This window comes from Zootoca vivipara, chromosome 3 (genome assembly GCF_965207765.1).
Source record: "Zootoca vivipara chromosome 3, rZooViv2.hap1.1, whole genome shotgun sequence".
In the NCBI taxonomy this organism is placed as follows: Eukaryota; Metazoa; Chordata; class Lepidosauria; order Squamata; family Lacertidae; genus Zootoca; species Zootoca vivipara.
In genome coordinates this window covers 85,317,204-85,341,867 of record NC_142586.1, presented here as the reverse complement: position 1 = coordinate 85,341,867, position 24,664 = coordinate 85,317,204, and positions in this window count along the sequence as shown.

Below are 24,664 nucleotides of genomic sequence, written 5' to 3'. Positions count from 1 at the left end.
GCGCTGAGGCGCGGAGATTGCTCCGGCGCCCCCTCGCAGCGCGCAGCATGGCTTCCGCGCGGCTCCATCGCGCAGCGCCCCGCCTCCGGCCCGGTGCCCTAACACCCCGCGCCACCGGAACTATACCTAGAGCCGGCCCTGTGCAAGTAGATAAATAGGTATCGCTCCGACAGGAAGGTAAATGGCGTTTCCATGTGCTCTGGTTTCCGTCACGGTGTTCCATTGCACCAGAAGCGGTTTAGTCATGCTGGCCACATGACCCAGGAAGGTTTCTGTGGACCAACGTCTGCTCCCTCAGCCTGAAAGCGAGATGAGCGTCGCAACCCCATAGTTGCCTTTGACTGGACCTAACTGTCCAGGGGTCCTTTACCTTTACCTTTCTCAACTTGGGGTCCTCCAGATGTCTTGGACGGCAACTCCTATCAGCATGAGCCAGCAGTCCAAAACGTCTGGAGGCTCCCAGGTTGGGGAACAACAATGTAAGGACTTGCCCTCAGAATGACATTTGAGACATAAATAGTGATTTATGTGTAGCCAGAGGAGAATTTTTTTCACAATGAAATTTCTTTCTGAAGCTTTAATAATAAATTGTTGTTGTTGTTGTTGTTGTTTAGGGAAGCTTTTAATCTTTAAGAAATTAGTGTATTTTAATATTTCTGTTGGAAGCCGCCCAGAGTGGCTGGGGAAACCCAGCCAGATGGGCGGCGTATAAATAATAAATTATTATTATTATTATTATTATTATTATTATTATTATTATTATTATTATTATTAGGAACAGCCTGGGAGAAAAAAAATAGATGAGACTAAAGCTGTAGTCCTGATGCTCACTTATTTGAGAATAAATCCCAGTGACAGTAAGGGCTCACAGGACCTTTCCCCCCACCCCCTACCACCACGGCTAATAGCAGTACACACAGGGGGGATTTTAATTGGGACCCCAGCAGGTGGGGAGGATCAGACCCAGCTCCACTGTAGTCCTGGTCCTGCAATTAAGTAATTAATATTAATTTTAAAAATGCGTGTAGATGTGCATTGAAGGGGGCCTTGATTGTTGCTTGCTTTCCAATTCATATCCCCCTCCTCCCGCTGTTAGCTCCGGAGGAGGAAACTGTTAGGAAAGCTTTTGAAGCTCCCGAACGATTGACCAGGAGGGAGGGAACTTGCCAGCCGGGCATGTGTCTCTGCCAGGGTCCTACTCGAGAGTGGGAGATCCTAACAGAAACACCCCCGTTAGCACTAACTTTCATTGGGATTTATATAAGTGAGCACAAGAAGGCAATCAGCACAGCATATTTGACATGCAGGGCCACTGCTGCATCTGTCATTGTTGACTTTCCTTGGCTTGGCTTTTCCCAAAAGCCCATCACCTTATTGGCCTGGGGTATGAGAAGGCAGAAGCATACATTGGAGGGAAGAATGTCAGCTCCCTGGCAGAAACTGATGCAACCTGTGAGATAATCAGAAACCCTGAGCTGCTGCCAAGTACTGACTTGCTATAAGGCAGCTTCCAGGTTTTCTGAGAGGCTGGGGTAGCTTCGCTTCCATGCCCCAGGTTAGTGTGCTGGGCATTTGGGTGATACATGTGAAGGAGGAGACAGCAGGCATCTTTCATACACCCTTTGTCTTGCTCAGGCATCCCCAAACTGCGGCCCTCCAGATGTTTTGGCCTACAACTCCCATGATCACTAGCTAACAGGACCAGTGGTCGGGGAAGATGGGAAGTGTAGTCCAAAAAATCTGGAGGGCCAAAGTCTGGGGATGCCTGGTTTTGCTTGTATTCACAAACAATCCCACCTTTTGGAGAAGGCAAAGGGGTGCTCATCTATTTGTAACCTCACCCCAATCCTGTGCTACAAATGGGCAGAGCTAAGGTAAGGATAGAGAATGCCTGAATAGTAAACTTGATCTGGAGCGTTTAAGAAAGCCTCCTTGACTACCTTTCTTAGTAGTATGGAAGCCATGCGCACCTGTCTTTCTCATGCTGCTTCAGTAACATCAGAAGATCCAGGTCACATGGGAGGAGCCATGTCATATTCGCCCCCTGCTCCATGTGCCCTGGAAACACACTGGCTAAGCAGCACTCATCAGGACTGAAATTCTGCTCACCAGCTGATGAGCGGAGAATTCAATCTTGCTCTATGCAGGATCGAACCCTGCCCCTACTCATCAGCTGATGTCACACAGTGATGTCAGCTGATTAACAGGTGGGTGTGGTTTGGGGGGAATGACCTTGTCGACCAAATTAGACTCTCTGGCAGGCCAAGATTGGCCCATGGACCAGAAGTTCCCCACCCCTTCTCTAAATACATCAACTATTGAGCATGGAATTCAGTGTGCATAAGCTCTTCTCAGTGTACTTTCAACTGCAAATCATTCCGTGGAAGAGCTTGTGTGTTCAAGAGTTCTATTACAATGTGTCTTCTGAGCTGTGGGAACGATGTGTTATATTTGACAAAGCAATCTGTTTATAATGCCCATAGTAAGTGGAAAGTCAAAATCAGTTGCAGTTGAACAAGTTCTTACCTGAACTACTGCAGAGCTCTCTTTGCTCCTGACCCATTTCCAGTGAAGAGCATCAAACATTTCCCCACTGTACCTCATTAGAGTGCAATCTCTATTGCTTATTTTCTCATTCATATTTTCCACTGTCCCACACCAATCTTTAAATCTACCACAGCTTGTTTAAATACCTCTGAGGAGAACAACTGTGAGGAATGAGCCTATTTTGCTCTGTTATTGTTGTTGTTGTTGTTGTTGTTATAGTAGTTCTCAGACTGATTCTGGTGCAAGGTCTTTATTTCACACATGTGCAAACCACATGGATTTATGGCCAAATCCGTGGGCAGAATCAGGCAGCAGTCCAAATCCACACCCTATTTTTGAAGTCTCTTGTGTGGAGCAAAAGCAGATGGTTTATCAAGCTGGTGACTTGATCCAGTCCAACCTAAGTCCTTTGAATGTCCACTGGTACCAATGACAAGTATTTAGCCACACACATACCTCTCTCACTGAAATAAATGAGACTTGGGATGTACAATTTGCATTATGTGAATGGTGCAGCAGCCTTGGACAAATTCTTGTCCAGTGTATATATTCCTAGAGAAAAGTGGGCTCTGCCAGATCTATAACATAAGGTGGCAATACACAGCACTTGATTGCTTCGTCCCAACACTTCTTCATTCACCCATCACTGGAAGGCTTTGAACTTGTTCAACACTGATTTTCCATTTTAAAAAGAATGGATGAAGGAACCTTTGCAGAAGAACCCTATGTATGTTTGCCCTGTAGTTAAGTCCCACTGTGTTCAACAGAGCTAACTCTCAGATAGGCATGAGGTCCCATTAATTTGACCGAGGTATGTATATAAATAAAAGGCAGACTTTCCACAAGTAGCATAAGAGGAGGACAGGACTGATAATTCTATTAAGACTGGAACGACGGGTGAGAATATCCAACAATTAGATTGCAAAATGAGGGTTAAGAAGGAAATAGCTGCCTGGTAGTCACTGGTTCAATGTGCATCCACATGCAGCATAAAAGTACCTAACTTTAGCTGGTCATATTATACGTACCTGGACAACATTCAACTAATAGTTTCATGTGCTTGTCTGGAAAATGATGACTTTCTGAATTGTGATGTAGATATGAAAATGATCCTTCAGGTCTGAGTTAGATGGTTTCCTTAAGTGGGGTACAATACATTAGAAGCTGAGTTTTGTGCAGGCAAACTTTTAAACCACCCACAGTGAAGACTGCAACACAAAATGTCAAAAAATCAGAGGAACAGAGTGAAATAAGGTGGGGGCGGGGCGGGGCGGAGAAATGCAGTAAACGGTTCTGATGGAAATCCATTTCTCTGTCACCAATCTTGAAGCAATTGCTTTGATCATCAAGGCCCTTGAAATCTTGGCATTGGCTTGAAATAACAGGCATTATGTTTCTTATCTCTTGATTGCTAGGACCTTAGATCATTCTACAACCACACATTGAAGCTGTTCTCTGCAAGAAGGGAGGTTAGACTGGACTGGTACTTCTAGAAAGCATTAAAGCTGAGACACATGAAAAATGTGGAATTTAACATTACAAACTAGTCTATGCCTACTCAAATGTAAGCTCCATTAAGTTCCATAGGGCTTATCAGGCACACCCAAACTTCGGCCCTCCAGATGTTTTGGACTACAATTCCCATCTTCCCCGACCACTGGTCCTGTTAGCTAGGGATCATGGGAGTTGTAGGCCAAAACATCTGGAGGGCCGCAGTTTGGGGATGCCTAGCTTAGATACATGAGCATAGGATTTCAGCAGAAGAAACATAGCAACTACACAAAATTTCCTTTAGGATTTCTCACCTCTTCCTACCTTGATCCCGACCAGCTATTTATCCAGCACAACCCCTGGTGCGGTACATCCACAGAAGCACACACCACTTGTTATATAGGGTGCAGCTGAGGGTTGAAGAACTATATATCTGGGAGAAAGGAAAAGTGCTGTCATCCATCAGGCCCCCTTGTCCTGGGGGGAAATCCTTGCATCTGAAGAAAAAATGAAATACAAAGCATCATGCATTCATGGAATTTATCTCCCCAAGATGTGATAATGGCCACCAAGCTTAGATTTTTTAAAAAAGAAAATAATTCAAGAAGCTCTTAGCCAGGCTTCCTCAACCTCGGCCCTCCAGATGTTTTGAGACTACAATTCCCATCATCCCTGACCACTGGTCCTGCTAGCTAGGGATCATGGGAGTTGTAGGCCAAAAACGTCTGGAGGGCCGAGGCTGAGGAAGCCTACTCTTAGCCGTAACAATGGAAATGCATTTTTTTAAAAAAGAGCATATGTTTAAAAAAGCAAAATTATTAATGTGTTTTTTATTTAAAAAACTTATATACCAATGGACTGTTTAAAAAGAAAACAAAACACCTCTAAGTGGTTTACAAAAATATAAAATATCAACATTCTTGATGAAAAGTAAAAAATACAACAATTTATTTCATACGTTATGCAACTTACTACCAAGTTATGCTGCGAAAGTAATATATTCAAGATATGCACAGCAAACAATGTAAATGAAAAACTTCAACAATTCCTCACGCAAAAAAAGAGCACAAACATAGCAGCACGTTTTGAAAACCTCTTAAGAGTCTGGGATCCTTTGCCTCTTCACCCACCCATATTATTGAGTCATTTACTGGTTCACAGCATGTACCCCACATGCATCACATCCAGATACTTTCTTACATCTAGTTCCAGCCAATTTCCCAACTGCACAAATAATGATAAATATTTGCCACAATTCGATCCCGTCTTTCTTCCATCATGGACCATGGTGGCTGACATGGGGTTCTTAGCTGGCCTTCATCCCAGGCATTCAGACCCAGACCTGTTTTGCTTCATCAAAATGACTTGACCATGCGCCCTTAACTGTGGGATGACTCCAATTTACCAGGTGACGTGCACAACCAAGAATGCCGTCATCACCATCTAAGCTGTGACCTTCCTTAGGGACACTTGGGTGATCACTGTTGGAGACAGAAGGCTGGATCTTGTATTTGGTCTTGTCTAGACTGTGGAGACTGGAACAGCACATTTGTTTCATTTCTGCAGAACTGCTTGGACATGCCTAGAAATGTGAGGTCATAAAGGGACATCTGGTTGACCAAGACTGATTAGCTCAGCTATCACTAGGTCTCATCTCTGGGGGTCACATTGCATTTAATTCTTAGCTTCCCTGATTAATTCCTGCTTCCCAAGAAACATTTATCACCAGTTAGTTCAACAGTGGCTCAGTCAAGCGAGGGAATAAAGAATTCTTCAGACATGCCCATCTCACTATTTCTAAAGGTTTTATTTCCATTGTGCTACATCAGCTTTATTCTTATTAAAGGTGAACTTCAAAGCTCTTAAATACCAAGCTAAAAAAGAGAGCGAAAAAGGCATGTGCTTTTAGATCCCAAATAGGGTGGGCAGATGGGAGTGACGGACCGCTTCTAGCATGGATGTTAGCATAGCTAGACTTCCTGGAAACTTAGGATCAAGTCAGAGCTGTGTCAAAAGAGCTTTGTGTTCTTCTGAGGCAGACAAAGAAAGCCATTTTTCATCACGTCAGAGATTTCAGCAGCTTATAACTGAACGGGATGCATGCATTTGGTCACTTGTCACACCTTAAGGTGGTTCACATGTGTAGGTACGTGACTTGATTTCTCTGCAAATGATTATTCAGGGCTGATTCAAAGAACTTCACACATTCATGCTCACCACTTGAAAACTACAGAAAGTGCCTCCAGGCATACATGAAGAAATGGCCACCACACAGAGAGAGTCAATCTAACTGGGAGTTCTGGAAGACCCAAGTACTGTTCCTCTGCCTGTCTTATTTCACCTCTGAACTCCAGCTCCAACTGTCCCCCTGATACTGACAGACCATCAAAGTTGGGTCTGATTTAGGCATTGCAGCTGGGGGCAACTGTGGGTCTTGGATTTTTTTCTTCTGCTGCAATTTGGATTATATTTTTTTTCATTGGTAGTCCTTAAAATGGTAATGATCAGCTGATAGATTAACCTTTATGTACATTTATTAATGTGAAATGTTTTGATTAGGTGGTTAATATTTGTGAGATTGTTTACATTTTGTTGACGTCTTGGAATTGGTGGCAAATTATTTTGAAATGTTACATTTTATTATAAGTATCCTGAGCCTCTTTGAACATGGTTTGCTATGGAAACAGACATAAAATATAACCCGATGATGAACTGATGAGAAATAATAAAAGAGACAAAAAAATTCAACCTCAAGACTTGGTTACTGCAATAAGCTGACTTCTCTTGGGCTTAACCTAGAAACTGCAGCTAGTGAGGTATCCTGACTATGGTATCCTGTAGACACCTCTGCTCAATGAGATGTATTGGCTGCCAAGTGCTCCCAGCTTCAGTTCAAGATCCTGTTTTTAGCATTCAAAGCCCTCAGCAACATGGGACCGGGATCTCCAAGGGACTGGAATCAGGCAGGCATGGTGATATTTAGGTGCCTACAGAAGACACATTTGTTTAGGAGGGCCTTTCCTGAGGTGAAACCCAATCATTTAACCAATTTTATATTTGATGAAATGCTTTCATTGCTTTTAGAGTTTATATGGGTGGGGTTTTTTAAATTTTATTTTAGAGTTTGCTGGATTGATTGCATTGCTTTTAATGCTGTTTGAGTAAAATGTATATATGAGGTGCTGGTACCTCATATATGGTATCTTGGAAAAAGTGTCGTGAGTGACAGCACAAAATGGCTGTTTTGGGCGGCCCCTCCCCCCAAAAAAGAAAAAAAGAAAGAAAGAAAAAAGAGAGAGGTGAATGTACTCAGTGCCAGCGAATACCATCACAAAAGAGCCCTGAGAAAATAAAATAAAAAATCCTTCATTAGCACCTTAAAGACCAACTAATTTTTTATTTTGGTATGAGCTTTCGTGTGCATGCACACTTCATCAGATACATGTATCATCCATTGCGCACACACTGTTTTGTGATGTTCTTTTAGAAGAGCGATCACTGGATGGAGTTGTCAGAATGCAGCTGGGGACACCCCCAACCTTGCTGACTCACTAAATCTGACTTGGCTGGATGTAAGCACAACTGGGCTGGAAATGACAGGGTGGAGCCTGAAGATGCCAACTCAGCTCCCGCCTACTTATAAGTTAACAGCCAAGCCAGGCAGAGAAAGACAAGCAAGAGCAGCAGCAAATGATGGAGCTTTAAGGGAAATCTTACCACAATCTCAGAAGCAGCAAGGAAAGAAGAAGCAGGTTTGTATTTGGGTTGATCAAAATAGAGGACTGTGAGTGGAGCAACTATACAATCCTGGGCACTGGAGATGCCCTGGGTGGAGAGAAAAGTGGTTACAGATTTTGGATAGTGATCAGTACTGAACTATTAGGGCTCACAGGAACCTTAAGATGAGAATAGTTACAGGCATACCTTGTAAGCACATCTAAAACACCAAGTAGACTTGGGGCCCTGAGAAAATCCTATTAAGCTCTCAGGTGCTATAACTTAGGACATACATTTTTGCTTCTTCCTTTTTAATAATGTTTTGATTCATTTACAAATATGCAAATAGGCAGAGACAAGCAGTTTCACACTCCTGGCAGATCACTGTCCCACATCAGAATTCCTGAGAGTCTCTCAGCATTCCAAGTCCTCAACTGACTCTCTGTCTCTTACCCTCCCTGTTCCAAACTTCTTCTATAGTTAGCACACCACATGTTTCCTTCCTTCATCTAGAAGATGTGCCCACTTTCACCAGATTGATGTCTCACTCCACTCAGAAAGATCTGGGAGGAAATCTCCATCTATTTTCTGGGCACCGAGGGCCACTGATTTTCTTTTATCCAAATTAAATTCTTCAGTGAATTTTTCCTTAGGATACACATCTATATGCCATTTTGTCTAATACAGTGGACCCTCTAGATACGAACTTAATTCATTCTGGGGGTCTGTACATACCCTGAAAAGTCCGCATCATAGAGTGCTTCTGTACAGAGCACTTCTGCACATGTGCTAAGCACACAGAGTGCTTCTGCGCATGCGGCGAAACCCGGAAGTATACACTTCCGGGTTTGCCGCGTTCACAACCCGGAAGTTACGTTACCCGAAGGTATAGTAACCCGAGGGTCCACTGTATAAACATTTTTGCAAAACATTTAACCTAAAGGTTATTTTTGCTAATATATGTATTTTTGCACACTTCAATCTAGTATAAGCATTTTTTACACATTATTATTATTATTATTATTATTAATTGAATTTATATACTGCCCTAAACCCGGCGGTCTCAGGGCGGTTCACAGAAAAGATCAACATAAAAACCACAATATATATAATCAAAATAAAAACAACAACCCAGTAACACATTACTTGGCCAGAGAACTCTTTGACAAATTTGGAGATGTATGACTTTAGAAATACTCTATGTCTGTTTTTTAGTTTGTGTATTGTTTTGGAAAGTGAAAAATTAGGGTGTTTCACATTTACCTGTAAATGGGATTAAGAACCCAACCTGGTGCCCTCTCCCAACTGGTTGATTGGCACTGGTTGTTAGACTGGCTGTGAACTGTGCCCGGATTACCCACTTGTGTGCATGATTCCTCAGCCAGAACATAGAGAGAAGAACATATGGCACTTTCCTCTACTGAGCCATTGGCCCATCTAACCAAGCTTCTCTAGGTCCCTATCTGTAGTTTACACTTAAAGCACTATTATATTCCTTGAGAAGATGGATTGATTGTTAAAGCACTTAGAGAACTGTAACTCTGTGAGGGGAATAAGGGTCTCCTCAGCACCCGTAACAAACTACAGTTCCCAGAAGTCTGGGGGGGGGGAAGCCATGACTGTTAAATTGGTATAATACTGCTTTAAATGTAAGATGTAGATGTGGCTAAGTTTTCCACAGCCTTCATGCCTCCTCTTCTTTTCATTCTCCTTCCTCCTCTCCTCCTCCTTCTGGAGATGCAAGGAGTTGAACCTGGGACCATTTGTATGCAAGCCATGTGTACTAGGGCTGTGCTATGGCCCCTGGTTAGATTTGGGTAAACGAACTGTGCAAACCATTTACTCTGATCAAATACTACTGGAATGACACTGCAGAGGAGGTGCATCCATGAACGAGATCCGTCAGTTCCCATCGCATCTATTTCTCACCCAGTAAGAGGAGGGTCAGTTAATAAATCCACTAGGTAGCCGGTATGCCAGATGTGATCTGATGATCTTTTCTGTCTCCGGTTTCACTTACAGTCTAATCCTTCCCATATTTCCCCTTGGTTGCTTTATTCCATATTTTCAGTCATTTCCCCTAATGAAACCATCTAGCAGAACTAATCCAAACATGGGCTTAATTAATCAACATTTGGCAGTCTATAGCTCCGCGCTCTTGCCCAAATTACTTGTGACAACTTTCTTAATGTAAAACCAAAATATCTACAGGGAGCCTGTTCTTCAATCAGCTGGCTGGATGGAATGTTTTCAATTGATTTTAATATATGTTAATAAAGCAGCAATAAACCTCTTTTCTCCCCAGTTGCCAATGGAACATTTTGCTGCCAGAAAAAGTCATTAGTTTGTTTTTAATTTGATAAAAAGCAAGGTGGAAATTCCTCCAGGCCCAAACATGAAATGAGACTTGACCGTGTAAGGGTAAGGGTACCATCCATAATGACTGAGCACTTTTACCATCCATAATGACTGAGCACTTTGAGCATGTAAGGTTGCCATAGTTCAAAAAGTAAAGACCAGGACACCCCAAAAGCTGCTGAGCTTTTTGTAAGGAAACCACTGAAATTGTTGAGCTTTTTAAAGGAACCCCCCCCCCCAATGCTGTTGGGCTTTTTTCTTTCTTCAACAAACAAACAAACAAAACACCTGCAATTTTCAGATTGACTTATCTAAGATCCAGGACAAAGCATCCCTTTTGGAAATTCCCCCCGGATCTCAATTCTGCCTTTGAAATCCCAGTAATGTCTGGGAAAATTCAGATGCATGGCAGCCCTGCTGACCGCTTTATAGCCCTTATTACATCCCGCCTAAGAGCAAATCATTATTCTCACTTCTTAGATGGAGAACTTGGGCTAAGATACAGTAAGTGGTCCAAGCAAACACTTTACTTATTTTCTTACTAACTTATAGAACTTCTAAACTGCCCTGCATCTAAATGGATCCCAATGCAGTCAACAAACACTAAATAAACAACCCATAAAAAACAAATAAAGTATAAAACCTATTTAAAAAACCCCAGCATTTCTGAAAACTGTCACAAAGAGTGAAATGCAAAAATATGATTATTCATAAAATCCCCAGGACCTTGGAAAATGTAATTAAATTATATCAAAGAGTTGGCTAAGCAGATGTGTCTTAACCTGGCACTGGAAGCCAAAAAAATGGAGTGACCCTCCTCACCTCCAGGGGAGATAATTTCATAGTTGGGGCACCACTGCAGAGAAGGCTCTGTTCTATGTCACCTCACAGCAAGCCACCACTGCAGGCAGGAAAATGAAAAACAGAAATAGGAAGAGACAGCCCCGACCAGAGAAGAACGGCAAATCAAGCTGATGGACTATGCCGAAATGGCAAAACTAACTGGGAAGCTCAGGTATCAAGAAGACAAGAAATTTTAAAAAGAATGGGAAATGTTTATAATGTATTTACAAAATCATTGTAAACAGGTCAAAACATTAGCAGGATTTTAAATACACTTGTAAAGTAATAGTATGTACAGTATAGATAACTTAAAGGTAAAGGGACCCCTGACCATTAGGTCCAGTCGTGACCGACTCTGGGGTTGCGTGCTCATCTCGCATTATTGGCTGAAGGAGCCGGTGTATAGCTTCCAGGTCATGTGGCCAGCATGACAAAGCCGCTTCTGGCAAACCAGAGCAGAAGATGAAAAATAGGAGAGGTACTGATATGCAGCTGAAAATAGAATTAAAAGGACCCATAGAAGGGATGGGGGGACGTCAGGAGATCCAGAATAATCTTGATATTTGGATTTTGTACTGTTCTATGTTGTATGTTTATATTTTTGAAAATCTAATAAAAAAGATGATAAAAAAAGAAAATGAAAAATAGAAGTGACTATTCACTTCATAGCCATGCCACTAGAATTACTCGGTATACTGGATAAATCTACAGTGAGCTCTTTTCCAAACCTGGCTGTGTGATCATATAATAAATTGGAAAGATGTTATTTTCTATTATCACCTACAAGTACCCATCGTAGCCTCTAAACAAAATGCTGACAGAGGAAACTGTGCAGCATGGTTCAAACATATAATTACATACAGTGGTACCTCAGATTAAGAACTTAATTCGTTCTGGAGGTCTGTTCTTAACCTGAAACTGTTCTTAACCTGAGGTACCACTTTAGCTAATGGGGCCTCCCACTGCCGCCACACGATTTCTGTTCTCATCCTGAAGAAAAGGTCTTAACCCGAGGTACTATTTCTGGGTTAGCAGAGTCTGTAACCTGAAGCGTTTGTAACCTGAAGCGTCTGTAATCCTAGGTATCACTGTAATTGGATTTGGCTGCACTTGACTACTGTACACTCAGGGCTAGTTAACACTAGGGGAGGCTGGCACCTCCAAAAGTGGAAGTGATACAAGTCTACCCACTCCTATCAGTATAGCCGATTTGAGTTTAGCAAGTCAAGGGACAACCAAGGCAGAACTTGTTGAGCCAACAGGTGGAACCCATCAAAATTGCTTTCTTCTTTTTACATGAACAGCTATGGTGTTGGTTTAGAAGCAAAACCTTCCACACATGGTCTCAGGCCCAACAGATGATGCCAATACAATCCAGATTACAACTATGCCACAAACAATGATTCTTCAACATCACCTTTGTTGGACTGGTCATGTTGTGAGGATGCCTGATTATCATTTTCCAAAGCAACTACTGTATTCCAAACTTAAAAATGGAAAGCATAATGCTGGTGGTCAAGAGGTTTGGAGACTCTCTCAAGGCAAATCTTTAAAAATGTAGTCTAAACACCGACAACTGGGAAACACTGGCCTGCGAGCGCTCCTATTGGAGAACAACCTTTACCAAAGATGTCATGGGCTTTGAAGACACTCGAACTCAGGACGCAAGGGAGAAATGTGCTAAGAGGCAGGCATGTTCGGCAAATCCTCACCGTGATCAACTCCCGCTCAGAAACCTATGTCCCCACTGTGGAAGGACGTGTGGATCCAGAATTGGCCTCCACATTCACTCATGGACACACTGTTAAGACTAGGCTTCCTCAAACTCGGCCCTCCAGATGTTTTGAGACTACATTTCCCATCATCCCTGACCACTGGTCCTGCTAGCTAGGGATCATGGGAGTTGTAGGCCAAAAACATCTGGAGGGCCGAGTTTGAGGAAGCCTGGTTAAGACCGTGTTTATGGAAAACAATCTTACTCGGCTACGAGTGATTGCCATAGAAGAAGAAGATGCCACAAACCAGTGAACAGGGAATTATTTACATGCAGAGGAAGGAAATCATTGAGTCTGTGCATCAAGGCATACATTGTAAATTTTATATCCGGGATAGGAAACGTTCAGCCTACAGGTCAAGCTGAGTATAAGAAGAGCCTGTTGGATCAGGCCAATGGCCCGTCTACCTGTGGGGGAACCCACAAGCAGGATTCAAGCAAACGAGTCCTCTCCTTTCCGGTGGCTCCCAGCAAATGGTATTCAGAAGCATTACTACCTCCAACTGAAATAGAAAATTCAAGGAAATAAAGGAATAAAAAATAAGATAAATAAAGGTGGTGTATAAGGCAAAAAAGAGAGTTTACAATGCCATCATAAGGAAGCAGGAGGTATGGCTTTTCAAATATCCTCTGGGTGTTTATGCTAGTGTAAAGCCAGCATCCTAGCAAAAGACTGGCCACATGCTCTTGCCCCAGTGAGAGTTTGTGAACCAGCAACTAATAAGGTTCCATGTGAAAATGTGAATGCAGAACGCCATTTCATTAAAAAAATAACAGCCATTCAACCAGTGTATCTAACCTATTGCATTCAATTTACCAATAGGTGGCAGTGCAGGGATTAAAACCCAAACGGAGTACATTGGAAATTAAACTCTGAGAGAAATGACTGCTGGGAGTTTGCTTGGATATGATTATTGATTATTCCAGAATGAGTTATTGGTTAGGAAACATTACTTTAGTTAATCTATTGTTGTTGTTTTGCAGTTCTGGCAGTGTTCTGCATAACCTTTAGCAGGCTAATTGAAAAGAAGGTCAGGGAGACAACCCAGCAAATGTTGAAGAAAAACGATGCAAACATTCATTCAAAGAGCAGCTGCAGATTTTTTCAGCATCCAATTCGCAATCCCTTCCCATTTCCTCCCCATGGACAGTCACACAGGCAGCTCATCTTTGCAAACAAAAATAACAAGCAAGCAAAACCTAACATCCATTATGGAGCGTTCTGCAGCCAGGGAAGCAGGATAGTATTTCAAGCGTGAGTCAACCATGCATCCCAGAGGCCAATCCATAGCAAAAAAATATTCCCCCAAATGCCTGTTTTCCTATTACTTTTCTGAATTGTTGCACCACCTCAATAAGACAATCTACTTACCTTCTCAACACCCCATGGGGGTTTTCTACAGTCTTTTCGCCCCAATTCTTCATTTGAGCAATCTTTGGCTGAAGTGTCCCACCAAACATCTATTTGAACTTCTTGATTCATCGTTTCTACCCAATTTTGACCCTGATGAGCATCCATCCTCATCTTCTGCCACCCTTGGACACTGTAGGCACTTCTTGATTCTGAATTTCTTGGTATTCCCCAGACTGCATCATTGATCAACAGATTGAGACATTTGTTTGCATTCACTCATACATCTGTACCATCTCGCTTCTGCATTAATCTGATTTCTTTTTTTGTTATAAAAAAGAGAGAATTTCCCTGCATTTCAAGATGTATTTACGGGGCAATCCTATAGCAAGATCCTCTAGAATGAAAAGGGTAAGGATCCCTTGGGTCTCTGGCTGTGTCATGAACCTCCTAGTATAGCTGTGCTACACCGGTGTAACTCCTCATCCTCAGCTCAGCTGGAGATACACCAACATATCTTCCACATCCTGGCTCAGCCAGGACCCATCCAGCTGAGCTGAGCATGGTGGATTTAAGCTGGTATAAACCCTGCCTGAAAAGGGTTTGCAGGGCGGGGGGCACGACTGGTGGGGGACAAGGCCCTTCAGTGGAGTCGTGTGACCTAGGAACCTGGCAATGTTAAGTCAGTAAAAAGGGTGGAGGAATTCAAAACAATTTAAGGCCATATTTCAAGTTTAGGCTGGCTCAGCCACTAGTGGCACCTCTTTTTGCTGGCTTTTTGACACTGGAGATATCTATATATCTATATATATCTCCACCCTGGTCTTCTAGTTGTAAAGTGTCTTAACTTATTCTAATATTGCATTTTCATACTGTTGTAACCCACTCTGGAAACCTTATGGTCTATGGTGGGTAAAATAACAACAACAACAACAACAACATCTAAGATTTTGCCCTTGGTGATTTGATGTTATTCATCTAGTTTATGTATCTCGTTCTGACTGGTTTAGGGATCACGGTGTGTTGTTGTTTCATAAGAAGGCAATCTGCCACATGTAGTTTGCTGTGGTTCCATCAATATGGAAGTGGGTCTGCTGGAAATTGACTCTGCCAAGTCCAGTCCCTTTGGGAAAGAGGCATACATTTGCGACAAATTGAATTGCTTTGCTGTTTATTCCTAATTTGCTGTGTTGTGCCTGTAGAAGTTGGAATTGTTGCCATAACGAAAATCAATGCATATTTTTATGTCTCTTTCTAAGATCATATCTTCTTTTGTTTGTAACAGCCCCACCAAGGCTCTGGATAAAGTGTCACCCACTTCTAGAGAGCACGATAAAGCAAAGCGTAATAAAATGAGGCATGCCTGTATGTATAATGTTAAAATAATTCATTAGCAAAAGACATGGCTTTGGGGGTAAAAGGAGTAGGCCATCAAGCGGTTTTGACACCAGGGGAGTTCAATAACGTATATTTAAGGTGCATTCAACACACATGACTTCCCCCAAAGACTTCCCCCCTCACAGACCTACAATTCCTAGTACCGTTATCAAACTACAGTTCCCAGGATTCTTTAAGGGTGCTTTAAATGTATGCTGTGGGTTTTCCCCAAGATGGCCAATAAGACCATAAGTAGGACCAGAATAATTGCAAAGCAGTGCCACCCAGTGCTATTTTTCTAGAAAAAGAGGTGCTCACCATTAACACCTTCCTCAGTCTCTTAGAATGGCAACGGGAAACCACTTGAGGAGCTGAGTTCCTGTGAGTTCACCCTGGGAAAAAAGCCATGGTGCCACCCACCCCTGTCTCGGACAGCCACTCCAGAAGGATGCCATGGTCAAGTGTATTCAAAGCCACCATAGCTGTCAAGTTCTCCCTTTTTTAAGGGAAATTCCCTTATGCTGAATGGGCTTCCTCGTGAGAAAAGGGAAAACTTGACAGCTATGAAAGCCACTGAGAGGTGGAGGAGAATTAACAGGGACACATTCCCCTTGTTTCTCTCCCGACAGAAGTCTTCAGACAGAGTGACCAAAGCAGTTTCTGTGCCCAAACAGGCTGAAACCCTGATTTAAATGGATCTAGGGTGATGCTTGGTCTACTGAAAACACAGTTCTGTCAAAACAGGGAGACTTCATTGTCTGCTGGTAGCCTTGCTTTCTTGAATTGTCTTGATGACCTGCATACTATTGAAAAATGTCCCTTTTTTATGGCACTTCTTGCACTCTGCCTCCTTTGCTGGACGTTGTCAGAAACTTGCAGCTTGGCTTCCTGCTACACTTCCCACAGCTTTTGTTATCTCGCTTCCAGGTAGTGGTAAAGTCTCTCTTACACTCTAGGTGGCTATAGTTTTTACTAAGTATATATGGGCACTTTCTCTTCACACCACCTTTTACTATACCAATAACCGCTGCAGTATCTCCCGCGTTACTAGGTCTGTAAGCCACTTTGCTGTTCTTTTATCGTTTCCTGAGTTCTTATTTTCTCAGTAGCTTTTGCTAATGAGAGAACTTGGTCCAGCTGCGACTGGGATGATGAACTGGTGTCCTTTATAGGCCCACTACCACCATCCTATTTCTGATCCTCTTTTCTTTTTAAGGCTCTGTATTTACAATGCACTGCAATCTTATGGACAGAAGTAAATAAAAAGTTTCTGCTGTTTCTCCACGTTCCCGTCACCTTCTGTTAAATATTGCCCTTTCAAAGGTAACATTCTGTATTCCAACAAAATAGCCCACCCAAGCCTCTTTAGTTTTGGTGCAATTTTATTTATTCCTTCTCAGAAAGGGGATATGGCACTTCGAATATCAGCAGGAGCATTTCCCAAAGCAAATCTCAGGGCACTCACTTCGTGTTCTTGAAAGCTTCAAACCCCTTGATCCAGCAGGCCGAGCTACCTGTACTAATGAGGCCAAATTTATCTATTAAAGCCATTTGTGCTCTGGACTCCATCGCTGCTCTGAGACGAGTTATGATTCTTTTCTGTTTCTTTTGCAGATTTGCTATAAGATTCTCCAGCATTTACTCCCTAACTTTGAGAAATTTATTGTGGCTAACTCAGTCTTCCCCTCTTTCCCCCCTCATTTACCATGTGATTTCTTTTATGTCAATATCACTCTGGAGAAAATAATAATAACCCCAACCGGACACCATGTAGTTACTCACCACCCTGATTTTAAGAAGGAACTAGAGAGTGGCCTCCAAGCGGGAAATTCCCCCTTGGCTAGGCTTTCCCCACAAAAGAGTATGGATTATGAAGGACAAGAACTCTATGGTCATTTCACACCTCCCTAGGGAGAATGTTCCATTTAGAACAGGCACCCCCAAACTGCGGCCCTCCAGATGTTTTGGCCTACAACTCCCATGATCCCTAGCTAACAGGACCAGTGGTCGGGGAAGATGGGAATGGTAGTCCAAAACATCTGGAGGGCCGAAGTTTGGGGATGCCTGGTTTAGAAGGAATCTTCGCAGAAGCACTCTGCTTGGCTGACAGCAAAGTTTGCTGGAGCAAGGCCTTATCCCAAGGTTTTATGACACAAGGGAGCCATTTGGGATAGCTCCCTGGTACAATGTGGGTTGAGGCCACTCAGAGCTTTAAAGGTCAGCACAGGCACCTTCTTGAATTGTGCCTGCAAGCTAACTGACAAGCCATGCAATGTCAATATACCGTGTTCCCTGGAGAAAATTACTGCCCACCTTATGACTGCTGCAATATCTGGCTATTCAATGGATCTTTTACAGTGAGTAATTTGTTTCATGGTCTCTCTCTCTCTTCTTTCTTTTTAAAAAAGCTTTGTACATACTGATCCTCACCATGTTTATTCAGTAACTGAGTCACATTGAACTGAGAGGTCATTAATTCCCAATAATTATGCATACAATGCAGTCTTATACATTTCTACTCAGAAGCAATGCTTTTTTTCTTAAAAAAATGTTTAGGGGTACTCTCATTTTCCTACTCATATTAAAACAAAATGGTAAAAGTTAAGGGACCCCTGGCTGTGAGGTCCAGTCACGGACGACTCTGGGGTTGTGGCGCACATCTCGCTTTACTGGCTGAGGGAGCCAGTGTACAGCTTCTGGATCATGTGGCCAGAATGACTAAGCCACTTCTAGCGAACCAGAGCAGTGCACGGAAATGCCGTTTACCTTCCCACTGTAGCAGTACCTATTTATCTACTTGCACTTTGACGTGCTTTTGAACTGCTAGGTTGGCAGGAGCTGGGACCGAGCAACGGGAGCTCACCCCGTCGCGGGGATTTGACCGCCTACCTTCTGATCAGCAAGCCCTAGGCTCTGTGGTTTAACCCACAGCGCCACCCGCATCCCCATATTGAAATACTGTCCCTCAATGAGGCCAAACTTAGATTTACAAAATGTTTAGGGGTATGCATCCCCCTGTGTCCCCCCCAGAAGACAAGCACTGCTCAGAAGAAAAAGTGAACAGCATCTGGAAGGCCGCTGCTCCTCAACCCTGACCTAAAAGGGATCAGATCATTGAAACCCCATCCTATAAGTACCAATATTGAACACAATACTTTTAACCTTTGTAAACCACAAAATAGCGCCTTTTACTTGAACGATGAAACATTCCTATATTTCACTACAATGGCAAAGGTTTCTCCATTTTCCTCCTTGTTTTTGTCTATAACATGTTTTTCAAAGCCTAAGTAAAAGGAGCAGCAGCAACAACAAACAATACATCCAAAGAATATTTAGCTGATAAATTATTTGCTGGTTGCTGTGGGCCAGTTCCTGGAGGTAGTGAACAGCTCCACACTTCATTATTCATTGGATGTGCCATCCAGTGCAATTCTTACTTGGCTTAATGACTCTGTCTAGACCTAGAAGTGCTTGTCAGTGGGATTATTTGAAGTGTTTTGTGACTAGATTTCCTGGCCAACCCGGGCGCCATGCCCTGGTCATACCGTAAATCCGTCTGGAAGCAAGAAAGGGATTAAAAATAAATAAATGAAATTTAAAATAAATAAAGCCAACAACAATTATAAGACATATAAATAATTATCTCAGACAAGTCGTGGTGGCACATTGAAGTCCTTTCAATTATTAAACCCATTTAGAAGCGAGACTTCACCTATTAAACCGCTCCTGCAGCTGGAACTGGAGTTGCAAACTAGATGTGTCATTTGTGGGTGGGAGCAGGGCAGCAGGGCATACTGACGATGGCCATTTGTCCGCACATTGGGGTTGTCATAGGGGGTGGAGCTAAAGGCTATGTACAGCCATGCCTGGCACCTCCCCTTCCTGTATGGAATTCCAGCACCCAGTCCACTCTTGGCACAGCAGGGCAGTAGTTACTTTGGGGCTCAGGAGGATTTTCTTCCCTGCCTGCACATTGGTCCTGTGGGCTGCTTCCATCCCTTGCCCCTACTTACTCTGTTGGATTAGGGAGTTTGCTCATGGGTGTGGCTAAACAGGTCAGCTTGCTCACATGTTATTTATTTAGCAGCGTCCCCTTGGCAGGTAGGGGTGAGAGCTGAAAAGGTGGTGAGGTGATCAGGTGAGCACCTTTCCTTACCTTTCTAGAGATCAACTGATGTGGGCTCTGTGACTTATGGGGCTGGCTACAGAATGCCTTTGAGGCTGTCCAGCCTCACCTACCTGGAGTGATGTCATTCTGGGGTGATAGTCAGGGAGGGTGGGACTTGCATAAAAGGGACCCTTCTGAAGGGTGGGATTAGCGCTTTGTTGTGACTCTTGCCCCGGGCAAGGTGCCTCACTCATGTTAGTTCAATTAGGTTGACTCTATAGATGGGCAAATCTTATCAATTTCAGTTTCTCTTGGTTTCTCGTTTTTCTATTCTTATATCCAATTCTCTACAATTCCACATCAGTTCATATTTTTAAAAAGTCCTCAAGAAAATGCACCAATATATACATTTTTTGCATGCAATTGTAACTATTAGTACAAAGCAATTTCCCCATATGTAATGCATTTTCGTACATTATCTTTCACTAATATATCCATCTTTGTACACATTATTTGGCTGGAGGACGAAGCCAGTCCGAACTACCGGGAGCCGCACCAGAGGGCTGCACGCAACCACACAAAAAACATTGCAGAATTCAACAAAGTGCAGATTTTGAAGGATGTCTGGATTTCTGTTTATGTACTGTTTTGGAAAATGTGAATTGTGTAGATCCTCCTTAATGTGAACTGAGTCAAATCACCCCCATATTTCCCCCCACAATATTTATTTCCTTCTGCTGAGATCTGTAAATAATTAAAGTTACAGGTAAGTAGCAGTGTTGGTCTGGTGTAGTCGAAACAAAATTTTAAAAAATCCTTCCAGTAGCACCTGGTGCTACTGGAAGGAATTTTTTAATTTTGTAAATAATTAAGTGCAACTGAGATCTGTAAATAATAAAATGTGGTGCTAGATCCATCCATATATCTTGTGACTCATTTCTTCATTACCAATTGCAAATTTCAGGAAATCTTAAGCATTGTTATTGGTTGCCAGAAGGACTTTAAGAGTCCATTGCGTGGACAGGCAGAGTCCCCCCAGCCCCAGGCGACCCCCCAGCCAGGGATCTGGGTGACTTCAGGGTTAACCAGAATGTGTGGGGATTGGGCTAGCTCTGGATAACATATATTTAAGCAGAGAGCCCACCCCCCGTTTTGCCACCATTGGAGGGGAAAGCAATGACAACCTCTCAGTGTATGGCCAATGCCTCCCCCAAGACCCCTTTAACAGGAACCCTGGTATCACCGCCACAAAGGGGGTGTGGGTCACCACTTCACGCCCCCCCCCCAATTTAGGAAGATAGACTAAAGGATTCTGCCCAAGGCCTGTAACTGCCAAAGTTGTGACGTATTGCTATTGGAAAGGCGAAACCTGCCAATGCAGGAAAATTCCTTTCCGGCCCTTCAACAGCAGCCCTAACATAGCATAGAATCATAGAATCATAGAATCATAGAGTTGGAAGAGACCACAAGGGCCATCCAGTCCAACCCCCTGCCAAGCAGGAAACACCATCAAAGCATTCCTGACAGATGGCTGTCAAGCCTCTGCTTAAAGACCTCCAAAGAAGGAGACTCCACCACACTCCTTGGCAGCAAATTCCACTGCCGAACAGCTCTTACTGTCAGGAAGTTCTTCCTAATGTTTAGGTGGAATTTTCTTTCTTGTAGTTTGAATCCGTTGCTCCGTGTCCGCTTCTCTGGAGCAGCAGAAAACAACCTTTCTCCCTCCTCTATATGACATCCTTTTATATATTTGAACATGGTTATCATATCACCCCTTAACCTTCTCTTCTCCAGGCTAAACATACCCAGCTCCCTAAGCCGTTCCTCATAAGGCATCGTTTCCAGGCCTTTGACCATTTTGGTTGCCCTCTTCTGGACACGTTCCAGCTTATCAGTATCCTTCTTGAACTGTGGTGCCCAGAACTGGACACAGTACTCCAGGTGAGGTCTGACCAGAGCAGAATACAGTGGTACTATTACTTCCCTTGATCTAGATGCTATACTCCTATTGATGCAGCCCAGAATTGCATTGGCTTTTTTAGCTGCTGCATCACACTGCTGACTCATGTCAAGTTTGTGGTCTACCAAGACTCCTAGATCCTTTTCACATGTACTGCTCTCAAGCCAGGTGTCTCCCATCCTGTATTTGTGCCTTTCATTTTTTTTGCCCAAGTGTAGTACTTTACATTTCTCCTTGTTAAAATTCATCTTGTTTGCTTTGGCCCAGTTGTCTAATCTGTTAAGGTCATTCTGAAGTGTGATCCTGTCCTCTGGGGTGTTAGCCACCCCTCCCAATTTGGTGTCATCTGCAAACTTGCTCAGGATGCCCTCAAGCCCATCATCCAAGTCATTGATAAAGATGTTGAACAAGACTGGGCCCAAGACAGAACCCTGTGGCACCCCACTAGTCACTACTCTCCAGGATGAGGAGGAGCCATTGATGAGCACCCTTTGGGTTCGGTCAGTAAGCCAGTTACAAATCCACTGAATGGTAGCATTGTCTAGCCCACATTTTACCAGCTTCTTTACGAGAATATCATGGGGCACCTTGTCAAAGGCCTTGCTGAAATCAAGATAGGCTACATCCACAGCGTTCCCTTCATCTACCAGGCTTGTAATTCTGTCAAAAAATGAGATCAGATTAGTCTGACATGACTTATTTTTCAGGAACCCATGCTGACTTTTAGTGATCACAGAGTTTCTTTCTAGGTGCTCACAGACTGTTTGCTTAATGATCTGCTCTAGAATCTTTCCTGGTATTGATGTCAGGCTGACTGGGCGGTAATTGTTTGGGTCCTCTCTTTTCCCCTTTTTGAAAATAGGGACAACATTTGCCCTCCTCCAGTCTGCTGGAACTTCGCCTGTTCTCCAGGAATTTTCAAAGATTATTGCCAGTGGTTCTGAAATCACCTCTGCCAGTTCTTTTAATACTCTTGGATGTAGTTCATCTGGCCCTGGAGACTTGAATACATCTAAACTAGCCAAGTATTCTGACTTTGTCTCTACACGTGATGGCTATATGTTTGAATTCCTCTCTGGAGATTTCCCCCCTTTTCCATTTTTTGTACATATCCCTTTTAAATCTTAACTCAGTCAAAAGTTCTTTAGATAGCCAGCCTGGCTTCTTTAGGCACCTTCCATGTTTCCGTCTCATTGGTATTGCCTGAAGTTGTGCTTTTAATATCTCCCTTTTAACAAACTCCCAACCATCATGAACTCCCTTCCCTTTTAGTATTACTGTCCATGGGATTTCACCCAGCGTTTCCCTAAGTTTTCTGAAGTCGGCTTTCTTAAAGTCTAGAATTTGGACCTTAGTATGCTTGGTTGCTCCTTTCCGCTGGATAATAAACTCCAGAAGAGCATGGTCACTCCCACCTAATGATCCTGCCACTTCTACCCCACTAACCAAGTCATCACTATTGGTTAGGACCAGATCTAAAATGGCTGATCCTCTTGTTGCTTCTCCCACTTTCTGGACAATGAAGTTGTCTGCAAGGCCAGTGAGGAATCTGTTCGACCTTATGCTCTTGGCTGAGTTTGGCATCCAACAAATATCAGGATAGTTGAAATCCCCCATTACTACTATCTCACTTCCTTTGGAATGCTTGGCCATCTGTTCCAGGAAGGCATCACCTGTGTCCTCAGTTTGGCTTGGGGATCTATAGTAAACTCCCACAATGAGATCACTGTTGTTTTTCTCTCCCTTAATTTTGACCCAGATACTCTCAATTTGGCTTTGAAGTTTTAAATCCTGGATCTCTTCACAGGTATACATATCCCTAACATATAAAGCTACTCCTCCTCCTTTCCTGTTTGGTCTATTTCTCTTAAATAGATTGTATCCCTCTATTACTACATTCCAGTCATGAGACTCATCCCACCAGGTTTCAGTGATGCCTATTATGTCATATTTAGTTTGCTGTACCAAGAGCTCAAGTTCATCTTGTTTATTTCCCATGCTCTGTGCATTAGTATACAGACATTGAAGATCGTTGATCATTCCCCCATGTCTCTTATTTAAGGATATTTTCGTCCCACCACTAGGTCTGCATGCTGCTTGCTCCATTTGGTCCTTGACATTTGGATGATCATCTTCAGCATTTGATAGACTCCTACCTTCAGGACCACTGTCTCCCTCCCCCACATAAGTCAGTTTAAAGCCCTCCTGATGAGGTTTTTGAGTTTTGTGGCAAAAACATTCCTCCCAACTTTTGTGAGCTGCAGTCCATCACTTGCCAGAAGTCCATCTTCAAGAAACTGCAGACCGTGATCTAGGAATCCAAACCGTTCCTGTTTGCACCATTTGCGAAGCCAGTTGTTCACTTCCCCTATTTTTCCCTCTCTCCCTGGGCCATGTCGTTCAACTGGGAGGACAGAAGAGATGACAATTTGTGCATCTAATTGCTTCAACTTCCTGCCCAGAGCCTCATAATCATTTTTGATCTTCTGTAAGCTATGGCTTGCAGTGTCATTGGTTCCCACATGCACCAAAAGGAAGGGGTATTTGTTGGTGGGTTTTATGATTCCTTGCAGCCGTTCTGTTACATCTTTGATCTTGGCCCCAGGTAGACAGCACACCTCTCGAGACATCTTGTCAGGCCCACAGATCACTGCTTCTGTACCCCTCAGTAGGGAATCCCCTATCACCACTACACGCCTCTTCATAGGCTTGGTTGGGATTCTTCCATGTGCTGTCCCTTCCAAGGTTACCTGCATATTCCCGGAGGACTGACTTTGCTGCTCGTCTTCATATTCCTCATCAACTGTGATGAGGGAGAGATCCTCAGGTGGAGTCTGTTCCTCGTCTTCCATGAGCACTTCAAAACGGTTGTGTAATTCTAAGCACTCAGAGCGATCCCTGGGCCTTCTACTTCTATGAGTCACGTTCCTCCATACATCTGGCTGCTGTGTTGGGGAACTGACCTCCTCCTCAGGGAGATCCCCTGTCTCCTCCTTGGTGCAGACAGTGTGCTCTGCTGCATCCAAGAAAAGCTCCAGCTCTTTAATTCTCTGGAGCGTAGATACACGCCCCTGAAGCTGCTGCACCTTCTCTTCCAGAAGGGCAACCTTGTTTTCTAGTAGGGCAACCAACTTGCAA